The sequence below is a fragment of the Taudactylus pleione genome, unplaced genomic scaffold (assembly GCF_031769625.1).
Source record: "Taudactylus pleione unplaced genomic scaffold, aTauple2 ptg000314l, whole genome shotgun sequence".
Taxonomy (NCBI): Eukaryota; Metazoa; Chordata; class Amphibia; order Anura; family Myobatrachidae; genus Taudactylus; species Taudactylus pleione.
In genome coordinates this window covers 515,699-527,954 of record NW_028284715.1, presented here as the reverse complement: position 1 = coordinate 527,954, position 12,256 = coordinate 515,699, and the positions used below count along the sequence as shown (strand labels likewise).

General features: G+C 42.6%; 1 protein-coding gene across 4 annotated transcripts in view; it reads right to left on the bottom strand.

Moving 5' to 3' along the window:
* Positions 1-12,256, bottom strand: part of LOC148510580 (gap junction gamma-1 protein-like) — a 165,187-nt gene that overhangs the window by 71,767 nt on the left and 81,164 nt on the right. The window contains exon 1 of one of the 4 annotated variants that reach the window (XM_088442576.1): positions 6,992-7,010. The exons of the other annotated variants lie outside the window; for them this stretch is intronic. The gene's annotated coding sequence lies outside the window, so the exon portion shown is untranslated. Of the gene's footprint in view, positions 1-6,991; positions 7,011-12,256 lie in introns of those variants that run through there. 4 annotated transcript variants of the gene reach the window in all.

Genomic DNA, 12,256 nt, shown 5'->3' with positions numbered 1-12,256 from the left:
ATACCTTGCCATTGCCATCGGTACATCCCCCTTATCCGCCCCGTCCCCTTCCTTTCCACAACAGATGTTTTCCCAGGACACATTACATCTGGGGACAAGCTTTGTTGATCGGAAAATAAGTTTATTGTCAAGCATTTTGATGTAGGAAGGGATTAAATTGTCTTCCAAATATAAATACAACACTCCCATTTCTCTTCATCCCAGGGTTAAATAACAGCATTTCGGATTTCTTCATTTTAAAGCTGTTTACAATCTATCTGACGATGATTATCATAGAATACTTTGCTTATTTCCTGTGGTGAGAATAACCACAGAAAGTATGTCCGGGAACCTTTATGTCTGTAAAGGCGGCTTTTGTATATTCTGTTTTGGACTTCAAACGAAAAGCCACTTTAAAGCCTTTTGATTTCCAGCGATATTAAAAGTTTACAATAGTCTCAAAACTGAAATTTTCATATTGGAACTATGAAAAGAAAATACACGGTTCAGTGGGGATGCGGTCATATTCCCGGCAAGGGATTTGCCGGTGATTAGAATACCGGCACCAGAATCTTGACACCTGTCAGAATCCCAGCGCCGGTAAGTTGTGGGGTTAGGGTTAGGTACTAAGGGGAGGAGTTGGCTGCCGGTGGGGGGGAGTTTAGGTTTAGGCTGCAGGGAGGGGGGTTAGGGAGAGGGGGAGAGTTAGGATACCTACCGACGGGTGTCGGTATCCTAACCCTGTCGGGATGCTGGTGTCGGGATTCTGACTGTCGGCAACCCGCACCCAACCCGTTCAGTGTTACACTGACATTCCCCTGCAGCTTTGTGAGAAAGTAAAATATTACCATCACCAAACCAATTACAGGCAGGATCCACACTCTGCATTTTTCAGAAAAGCAAGTCTGCCGGCCTGTCAGTCACTCTGAGATTGTACATTACTGGAAAGAAACATGAGAAAGTGATAATAGTACAGTTACTGTGGCAAATACAAATAAGACCTTTCTCCCACAGATAAATCAGATCCCAAAAATGTAGGGGTGAGGAGAGATCACGTATTTTCCAAACCTGCAGTTTGTCTCCAGTTTTCTGCAACCGGCCATGCATGCTGAGGATACCTACTTAAAGGACACCACTGCATTACTTTTGAAGTTATATGAATTTATACAACTGCCAGTAGAATGTATCCTGAGTAGCATTGATGTGGTTAGCCTGTATACCAACATCCCACATAGGGAAGGTATACAGGCTATAAGAGACATAGGGGCCTAGTCATCAACACTAAATAAACGTTTTTAAGGACATTTTCCTTAAATAACGTTATTTTAGTATTCATGAAGCCACTTAGCACAGGAGATATCACTGATAACTCCTTGCTAAGTCCCCCCCCTGCGTTTCCACACTCCCCATACATTAGTACATTAATATGGGATGTGGAAATTATGGTATTCATCAAATTCCGAAAATTATGAATTTTCTGAATTTGGTGGAGGTACTATCCGCCACTGTGAGGTGGTAAATAGCAGGTGAAACTTACCTGCTTCCAGCTGGACAGGTCCCCCGGCGTCTTCCTCCGGCGGCCTGGTGCGTCCTCTGGCTCCGGAGGCTGGTCGGACACTGTGTTCTCCCAGCAGAACAGAATAAAGATTAGAAAAAAAAAAAAAAAAAATTTTCTAATCTGTACTGTATTCTGCTGGGAGACCATGTGACAGACCAGCAGGACGGAGCCGGAGGCTGCTGCGCGGACAGGCGAGTGCTGAAGGGGGGGGAGGTGAGCGGGGGGAGGGGAGGCAGGTGAGCGGAGGGGGGGGGGGGACACAAACTTACTGCATGTGTAGGCAGTGTTGCGCATGCGCTGGGTTAACGAATGTAACAGCGCATGCACAGCACTGTTTCCAGCTGCGGTAAGTTAGTGTAGACAGGGATAACCATCTATTTCCTGAAAAGCTGTCATCGCAAAAATGACAGCTTTTCGGAATAGATAGTTATAGGGAGGAGAAATGATGAATTCCTCTGGTAATTAGGTAGAACTCCATGCCAGTTCTAAACCTAATTACCTCCGGGGAAAGTTTAGTAATGATGAATAGGCCCCCCAGGGGCCTATTCATCATCACTTAAGTTATACAAAAACAGGTGAAAAACACAATTTTCACCAAATTTTGTATAATTTAAGTTTCAACCCCATTTATCAATCATGTAACGCAGGAGATATCACAGATATCTCCTGGTTACAATTGTTTATCGATCATTTTCACAGTCCCCATACTTTAGTATGGGGATGTAGAAATTATGAAATTCATCAAGTTCCGAAAAAGTTTTTTTTTCGGAACTTGACAGAGAAATTGTTCGCCACCGATAGTCTTCACAGGCTGCTGTTTACAGGGCAGCCCGTGAAGAAATACTTGGCAGCCACGGCAGAGGGATCTGTTAAGATCCCTCTCTGCTGTGTCTGCACCACAGAGCCCCGGGAACTGAGAGCTCCGGGGCACCGCAGTGAGAGTGTGACGGAGGGGAGAAGAGGACGCTGCAGCAGCCGCCGCGGCTGGGAGTGTTTGGTGAAGGGGGGAGGATCGGACACCAGCGATGTTGCAGCGGCGGCGGGGGTTAGCTCGTTCCCTCCCGGTCAGCCAGAAGGATAGCAGCCGCCTGACAGCCAGGGGCTCCAGCAATCACCGGCAGGGGGGAGGGGGGGAGAGGTCGTTCCCACCCAGCCAGCCCGGCAGACATCCAGGGGCGGCAGCAATTACAAGTGGAGCGGCTGCAACAAGAAGGCTGACTTCCCTCTTGGCAAAGCGGGGGCGAGAATTCTCCTGTCCAGGCTCCCAGCAGGTGAGGGAGCGGGGGTGATAGCATGCTGCAGCAGCGGAGTAGGACACCGGTGCCGGGTTACAGGGGAAGGGGGTCAGACAGCTAGCAGAGACCAAGGACAGCGCAGCTAAATGGGGAGAGGTATAATTTTTCCGAAAAGATGTCTTCGCAGAAATGGCACCTTTTCGGAAGTGATACTTTAGTAATGCAAAGATGATGAATTAGACTAAACTTTACAATGAACTCGTGGCGAGTTCAAAACTAAAGTATCATATATGAAATGTTTATCATGACGAATAGGTTCCTTACTAACAAATAACTCCAATTATACGGGCCCAGATTTGGAGTTTTATTTAATGCTCTTAGAAAAAACACTAAGAAGAAGAAATGTCATCTATTCTGACAGCAGCTATTACCTGCAATTTACTGGGTGTGCCATGGGTTCAAATGTGACCCCGGCTCTGGCAATGCATATATGTTTGCAATAGGGAGACGATTATTCACACAGAATGTCCAGTTTGCCAACAGACTACTTTTATTCACCCGTTATATAGACGACATCCTGGTATTATGGGCAGGTAATGAACAAGACTTCGTGGTTCGGTTGGCGGAGATTAATTTGATGGACATCAATATCAAGTTCACATATGAATGCAGCATGACACCGATTCATTTTTTGGACGTGTGTATCACTAAGCAGGGGTCTGTTTTGGAGACAAAGATGTACCATAAATCGGCGAATAAGCTTACCATACTCACATTTCTTGCGAGTTGGCAGGATAGTAAGTGATCCAGTTTTGGCAGTTAGAGAAATGGAGGAGATGTCTAAGAAATTCTTACAAAGAGGATATAATAACTATGAGGAGCTAGAAGCGGCTCGGAATTAGGCCTGGTCACAACCTAGAGAGCAGTGTTTACGGTCCCATTCAAATTATAACAAAATTATGCCACTAGTGAGTGGTTTTACTAATGCAAGCTCCTGTATTAAACAAATTTCACATGATCTATGGCCGATTATTAGGTCTGATAAAGCTTTATCCTGCCTTAAAGACACTAAGGGGTCTATTTACTAAGCAGTGTTAGGAGACAGAGTGAAAAGTGATAAGAAAGTGATAAGGTGCCAGCCAATCAGCTCCCAACTGTTATTTTTCAAACACAGCCTGGACAGTTGGGAGCGGATTGGCTGGCACCTTATCACTTTCTTATCACTTTTCACTCTGTCTCCTAACACTGCTTAGTAAATAGACCCCTAAGCTTCTAAATTGCTACCGAAGAGGCAAGAATTTAAAAGATTGGCTCGTAAAGATTGACACTACAGTACAGAGGACATTTTCTGCAGCCCATTTCCTTACGAAAGCACTGTAATCAGTGGATTAAATAGTTAATTTCTACATAGGCATATAAGTTGTAAGTTGTAACACACATATACACCCCTTGCTAGGCCTCTTGAGGTTTGAAATGAGATTGTCTTAATACAGTTGATGTTTTTTCCATAGAATGGTCAAATGACCTTTTGGGGTCAAAGAAGACATAAATTGGGGCCTAGCTCTACCTGTCATTTCTACTACTAGAAGTATAATGAGCCATTCATAGCTTCTATGTTCTTATCAGTTAGCTACATTCCATTGGAATGACCATTTGTAAGCTGTGTAGAGATGCTAAGCATTATGGGTAATTAACAGTGATGTCCAGACTCTACACACAAAGGAGCTTAGAAACAGTTCATCTCCAGACATTAGGATACGTCATTAATGTATGTCTTTGTCTGAACATCTTAGTGCTTACAGAGCATGTGCAAGAGAGATAAGTTTGGTCAATGCTATGCTGAACCAATGAGTGCTTGATACCTAGCACTGTATGTAACTAATATGGGCTTAATATCCGGAAAGCCAACACCCCAGACTAAGGTATATAAACCAGAGGTACACAAAGGACCCATTAGACCCATCAGACTTGAGACTGCAGTAGAGTGCTGCCAATGTATATTGATTATTTGGGCGTTGTGAAACGAGGGCTCCCCAGAGAGAAGATAAGATGAAGTACATCTTATGCTGAAGATGATGATTTACCGGTGTCATCTGAATACATAGACAAAAGTTGAGTATACTGTATACTTTGTATGTTGTTTGTTTGTTACTTGTTAATAAAGTGTGTTCATTTGTACTCACTCATATTGGTCACATGGGTACTATTTCATTTAGATCAGAACGAAACCCACCGTTATGCACTCCAGATTGTACAGATGTACAACATGTCGCTATCTTGAAATTGGTCCTGACGTAACTCATCCACACTCTGGCAAGAAATTGGCCATAAAACATGTCCTAAATTGAAATATCATGTTTTGTCATTTATATCATTAAGTGTCCCTGTGGATTAGCCTATATTGGCAAAACGGCATGTTCTTTTAGAGATGCGTCTCCGGGCATGTACGGGGTGGCTGGAACTCCAGCACTGTACTGGTTGGTAGATAAGAGGTAAGATTTTCTTATGTTCTTTGTCCTGATGAAAGGTGTAACAAATAAAGCACCTGAAACGTTGATAACCTACCTGATGGTGTTGTAAGTGTCTTTGGAACCCGTTTAGTGCCGCCCATACTATGATCGGACATCATCCTTCATAGAGCTTAAATTAAGCAAGATGGGTAGCTTGCAGGTAACAGATGAGCATTGCAAGGGGACAACCCTCATCCCCCATTAAAAAATATATTATACCTGGGAGGAAGGACTGTGATTAGGAAGGGTTTATCTGCAAGTGGACCACCCCTATATGTTTACAGAAAGCAAGCTTGCATTTTATAATAAGTGTCCCTTGACAGAGTAAGTATATGGCTCAGGAGGAACACTTTTGTAGCGAGTGCACAATTCAGCTACTATTATTACATTACCTGGAAAGTGATGATTAAAACAAAGAATAGATTAACGCCCAAGGAAGATACAAGTGTGGAATGAAAGATGAGAAGACTCATGGACCTTGCTCCACTGGGCCACAGAATCCTATCCCAAGAATGCAATGGACCACACAAAACATTACACACTTAGAGGGGTATTCAATATGAAAGGTTAACTTCCCTGGCGAAGTTAACATTTCATTTCGGAGTTTTTTTCTGCGTAAAGGTATGGTGCGCGCTACCGCTTATCCCCGTATTCAATATCAAATTAACGAAAATGGGAAACTCCGAAGTTGGATTTGCGTAAAGTTACGAATTTTTCCTTAAAATAATTGTAAGACCCCCCTAAAGTTGTAAAAACATGGGGGAACACTATGGGTTTATCTATGGTTTTAGCCTTTAATTGAAAGTCGGGGATTTAAATAGCCGCAGCAGGTGTTTTTTTCCCGATATTGAAGAAGTGATGCAAAAGAGCACTTAGGTTATTTTTTTCGTTTTTTTAAGTGGTCCCATCAAATTTGGGGTACATGAAAATGGGTACTAGCATATTTTGATGTCCCCAAAGTAAGTTTTTAAAAATTCTGCATTTGTGCACCTGCCGCTATAATTCTATTCTAGAAAACACCTGCCGCATACTTGCAGAATAGCCCTGAACCTATTTCCCTATTGTTTAACAATTTTTTCCCTTTTTTTTTTTTTTTGCACCCCAATTTTTTAATTAATATTTTGGGGTGTCCCTATTTTTTTTAAAACTTTTTTTGGCACAGTTCTTTTTTAAATGTCAATCTCAGGGGTGCAGGCTATTTTTTTTTAAGCCTGCACCCCTAAACCCCAATTCTGCACTTTTTTTCAACACCTATTCAATGGTGAAAAGTTATCCCCGTTTTTATCAAAGACTTTTCAAAACTGCGATAAGTCTTTGAAATTGAATACGGTGTAAAACTAAAACCAGTGATATTAACGCAAAAAAGTTAAAAAGTGCGATATTAACGCAAAAAACGATGTTATCGCACCCATATTGAATACCCCTAATAGTGTAAGAGTGCCAGTGTCCAGCCAACGTCCGATGCGTTTCACAGACCAAAGAAGAAATACATGTCCCTTACTGCAGAAATCCACTCACCAGTCATGCTACGTTTAATCCTTCATATGTAAAAAGATACACAGTCTGTGTATTTCCCCAGGTGACTGAGGATACTAGAATATGTTTGGATTTCCATAAGACTTTACCTGCGGTTGCTATGATCTCTGCTACAGCATAATATTTAGGTTAAATCTCTTTGTATGAGTCCTCCTGTAAGAAGAGTTTCTTACCCCACTGTGTGTCCCGATTACTGGAAAGGTGAAGAAGGCCAGCAGCTCAGATCCATGTTGGGTATCAGTGTGCATAGCATCGACTGTGAAAGAGACCCTATAACTTTTTGCCAAGTGACGTTCCTGGTCCTCTAGTTATCTGGGGCCTGGGAACAATTTCTTGTGCCCAAGTCAGAACTTCATAATGAAGCAATTAATGGAAACACTGTCTCCTATTTTGTGCGGTTAGGGTTCTCAGGCTACGAGTCCTTGGAATAATTTCCAGATAATCCGTGGCGACCTCCCCCCGAGCGTTCATGGCTGCTGTATTCTTACAGAACAATGAATAATTTCTGGGAGATTGTGAGACTGCAGAGACACGGCACACATCCAGTAAGTGGCTTCTCTTTCATCACATTTGCATAGACACTTATATGTTATATACACATAAGTCATGTTTTCGGTACATTTTCTATATTCTAACAAATTGTATTATGAATATAGTACATGAAAGATAAGTTTATTCTTTTTTTTGTTTTGTTTTCAGGATATTTAAGCAAATTTTGTCACTCCCAAGTATACTAGAAGATTTCTGCAAAAGTAATCCTTGCTAAACTCAGTTGTGTATTTTATTGTTTACCATGCTACTAGGCAGATTCATATCGCTCTCTGACTGACGTGGAACTACAAGTCCCAGCAGAACTTGATAGTTTTTGCTATTCTTACCTTTCAATGGATATAACGGTCTTTTAAAATATCTGCTGGACTGCACATCGGTGGCCAGTTTATCCTCGTGGAAGGTCTGACCTGCCGCAGCCTTGGGAGCGCCTCTGACACGCAGAGCCGCGCATGGACTCACAGTGGCTAATTTATGCACGCCCATGTAACGGCATTAATCGGACAGACACGCCTGTGTTTCTCAGACCACTCTCCCGTCACCACCCCCAAACGCTGACAACCGGTCACTCTGTGATGGATTCTGAAGTGCGTATGTAATCGCAGAGCGATGGATGCGCACGCGCAGTGCAGCTTATACACATGCACGATGACAAACAATCGCTCAATTGCCTGCGGAATCGCCTTTGCATCCGTCTCTGAATCAGGCCCAATGACATGGTAGCTGCTGTACAAAGCATATTTTGGGAATGACACTAGACAGTGAGGATAATTTTAAAACAATGTTTTACATAGAATAAGATGTAAAGCCTAAATCCCCCTAACGCGTACACTCAGCTTCATATGGAATCCTTCAATATTAACCCAGCTATTCCTTCTACGTTCTAACAGTTATATGACGCCTCCTCCTCGTCTTATAAGAGAACTTTCAGATATTAACCCTGCTATTCCCCCTGATGCTTACATTCAGCTTCCAATAGAACCATTAGATATTAATCCTCCTCTTCTCCCTGAGGTCTTATCAACAGAATCTTCACATGTTAACCCTTCCATTCCTCCTAATTCTTGCACTCATCTTCAATAGAACCTTCAGGCATTAACCCTACTATTCCTTCAAAGGCTAATGGAGCATACACACGGTCAGATTTGTCAGATCTGTCAGATGAAAGATTTGAACGATTTTTGACTGTATTAAAATGAATGGAATCGTCCAAGTCTGACTGCAAACACATCAGATATCAACCCTCTATTACTCCTAATGCTTCCAATAGAATAGTCGGATGTTAACCCTTCCATTCCCCCTAAAGTTTACAATCAGCTTCCAATAGAATCCTCATCTACTGACCCTTCCAGCTTACACTCATCTTCCAATAGATCCCTCAGATATTAACCCTCTATTACCTGTACCGATTATACTGTACTTATCTTCCAATAGTACCTTCAGATATTAACCTTCTATTCTCCCTAACACTTACACTCATCTTCCAGTAGAACCTTCCGTTATTAACCCCTCTATTCCTTCTAACGCTTACACACAGATTCCAATAGGATCCACAGATAATAACCCTTATTTTCCTCATAGTGCTTACACTTCATTACCAGTATAATTGTTAGGTAGTGACCCTTCAGTGGCAAACGCAGGATTTCTAGAGGGGGGTTTCCAAATGCTTGATTTTAGAGCGAGTGTGGCCAGCCCATGAAGAGGGCAGAATTAGTACTTATCCAGCTTTACTATGCGTCATACAAAGTGTATTGTGTGTCATAATTACAGCATATACAGAACCAGTGACCAAAGTAAGCCATTAGATGCATCAGTAGTGCCATCCTGCCTGAGTTGAATGTATTTATTTTAGATGTGGGCACCATTCCAGACTATTGGAGCAAGTCCGAGAGCCTGGAGGAGCAGCAGAAGAACCTACCACTGCCCTGGACATATATGTACAAATTGGGCTCTATAGCAGTGCATCCCTAACAGTGCATGTTTTCCAGATTTCCTAGTTGGTGCACATGTTATTTATCACTGGCTGATACATGTTTTAAGATCCACAGGTGGTGCTAATTATTTCATTTTAGATACTGAGAAGAACATGCAGCACTACTCCATTACTATTTCTATTGTGGCCATGGTGTGGGCTGGGGAGTGGGGTTTCCAGGCAGACAGAAACCCCTCCTGCGTTTGCCTATGGTATTTACAAAAGAACACATACAATTTTTGTCCTGGTCTTTTATGATGTCCATATGCTCATTATTTTCTGGACTGGGGGAAAAAAAACGTACTACAATTATATGGGAACAAGATCCAAGGAGGATCATCCTCAATGTTACTCGTAGTAGCATTCAGATCTCAAGCCATTGCTGTACTAACAGTCCTGGCATGTTCTCCCCGCAACAGGCTGCCAAAGTTGGCTCTGACATAGAACCTGTCAGAACATGCAGAGACTCAAGGTGCATACTGCATACACACTAGGCGATTAGAAAAGACAGTACGATTATGACATCGTAATCGTACAGTCGTTCCTGATCCCCTGTAGTGCCTACACTGAACGATCAGTCATTCAGTGCAGGCACACTCCATCATTCCTGAACATGGCCAATGAACAATGTCGGAACGACCAGCGGGAGCACGCATCGCTGGTCGTTTCCGATATTATAGTGCACGATTTGTGCATGATTATTGAGCGATTGCACGATTACGATGTCGTAATCGTGCAATCGCTCAGTAAAGTCGCCGAGTGTGTACGCACCATTATAGTTCCACAAAACCTGGAACACGCTGCCTAAGCCTGATCTAGGTAATGTTGTGAGAACTTGTAATAAAGTTGCAGCCTTGCCAGAGATTCCAGCTCTTTGTGTTTATGTTACATTGTAAGTATACAAATGTAATAAATATTTATTCTGGTTGATAGATTGTCCGCCTGCTCACCATCTGTAGACACTTTGGCCACAGACTGCAATGTGAAAGAAGCCCACTCTCCAAGTTACCTACAGGGTGGAGGGCAACCAGGCATAAGGTTTGAAGCAGATTTTAGAAAGCAATGAGAAAGCATTGGACTTAGGGCCTGACTCAGAGTTGGGAATAGAGGGCCTGATTCAAACCCGCTCGCGAGCGCGAGCTATGTGAGCGTCCAAAAGGCCGGACGGAATTAAAAAAAACACGCCCTGATTCAGAGAGGGCACTCGTTCAGAGCGTCCGGCTATGAATCAGGCCCAGAGTGAGATATCTCTCTCAACTGATCATCTTGGTGAGACCATGCTGCACTACAGGTGGGGCAGATTTAAAATGTGCAGAGAGATTTAGATTTGGGAGGGAGGCGTCCAAACTGACATCTAAAGTGCAGTGTAATAATAAAGCTGTGCAGTATTTGTGGGCTACATGTAAAAGCAGCCAGTATTTACCCCACATGCAAAATAAAAAATTATGTATTTACACCACTTGCATTGCAACATGGTTTGTCCAGGTAAACAGTTAAGTGCTACAGTCAGGTGCATAAATATTGGGACATTGACAGAATTTTCATATTTTGGCCTCTATTCACCACCACAATGGCTTGAAATGAAACAAACAAGATGTGCTTTAACTGCAGACTTTCAGATTTAATTTGAGGGTAATTACATCCAAATCAGGTGAACGGTGTAGGAATTACAACGGTTCTATATGTGCCTCCCACTTTTTAAGGGGCCAAAAGTAATGGGACTATCAACTCAAAAGCTATTTCATGGACAGGTGTGGGCTATTCCCTCATTATTTCATTATCAATGAAGCAGGTAAAAGGTCTGGAGTTGATTCTAGGTGTGACATTTGCATTTGGAATCAGTTGCTGTCGACTCTCAAATGAGATCCAAAGAGCTGTCACTATCAGTGAAGCAAGCCATCATTAGGCTGAAAAATCAAAACAAACCCATCAGAGAGATAGCAAAAACATTAGGTGTGGCCAAATCAACTGTTTGGAACATTCTTAAAAAGAAAGAACGCACCGGGGGGCTCAGCAACACCAAAACACCCGGAAGACCATGGAAAACGACTGTGGTAGATGACAGAAGAATTATTTCCCTGGTGAAGAAATACCCCTTCACAACAGTTGGCCAAATCAAGAATACTCTTCAGGAGGTAGGTGTATATGTGTCAAAGTCAACAATCAAGAGAAGACTTCACAAGAGTGAATATAGAGGGTTCACCACAAGATGTAAACCATTGGAGAACCACAAAAACAGGAAGACCAGATTAGAGTTTTCCAAACAACATCTAAAAAAGCCATTACAGTTCTGGAACAACATCCTATGGAGAGATGAGACAAAGATCAACTTGTACCAGAGTGATGGGAAGAGAAGAGTATGGAGAAGGAAAGGAACTGCTCATGATCCAAAACATACCACCTCATCAGTGAAGCATGGTGGTGGTAGTGTCATGGCGTGGGCATGTATGGCTGCCAGTGGAACTGGTTCCCTTGTATTTATTGATGATGTGATTGCTGACAAAAGCAGCAGAATGAATTCTGAAGTGTTTTGGGCAATATTATATGCTCATATTCAGTCAAATGCTTCAGAACTCATTGGACGGTGCTTCACAGTGCAGATGGACAATGACCCAAAGCATACTGCAAAAGCAACCAAAGAGTTTTTTAAGGCTAAAAAGTGTAATGTTATGCAATGGCCAAGTCAATTCCCTGACCTGAATCCGATTGAGCATGCATTTCACTTGATGAAGACAAAACTGAAGGAAAAATGCCCCAAGAACAAGCAGGAACTGAAGACATTTGCAGTAGAGGCCTGACAGAGCATCACCAGGGATGAAACCCAGCGTCTGGTGATGTCTATGCGTTCCAGACTTCAGGCTGTAATTGCCTGCAAAGGATTTGCAACAAAGTATTAAAAAGTGAAAGTTAGATTTAG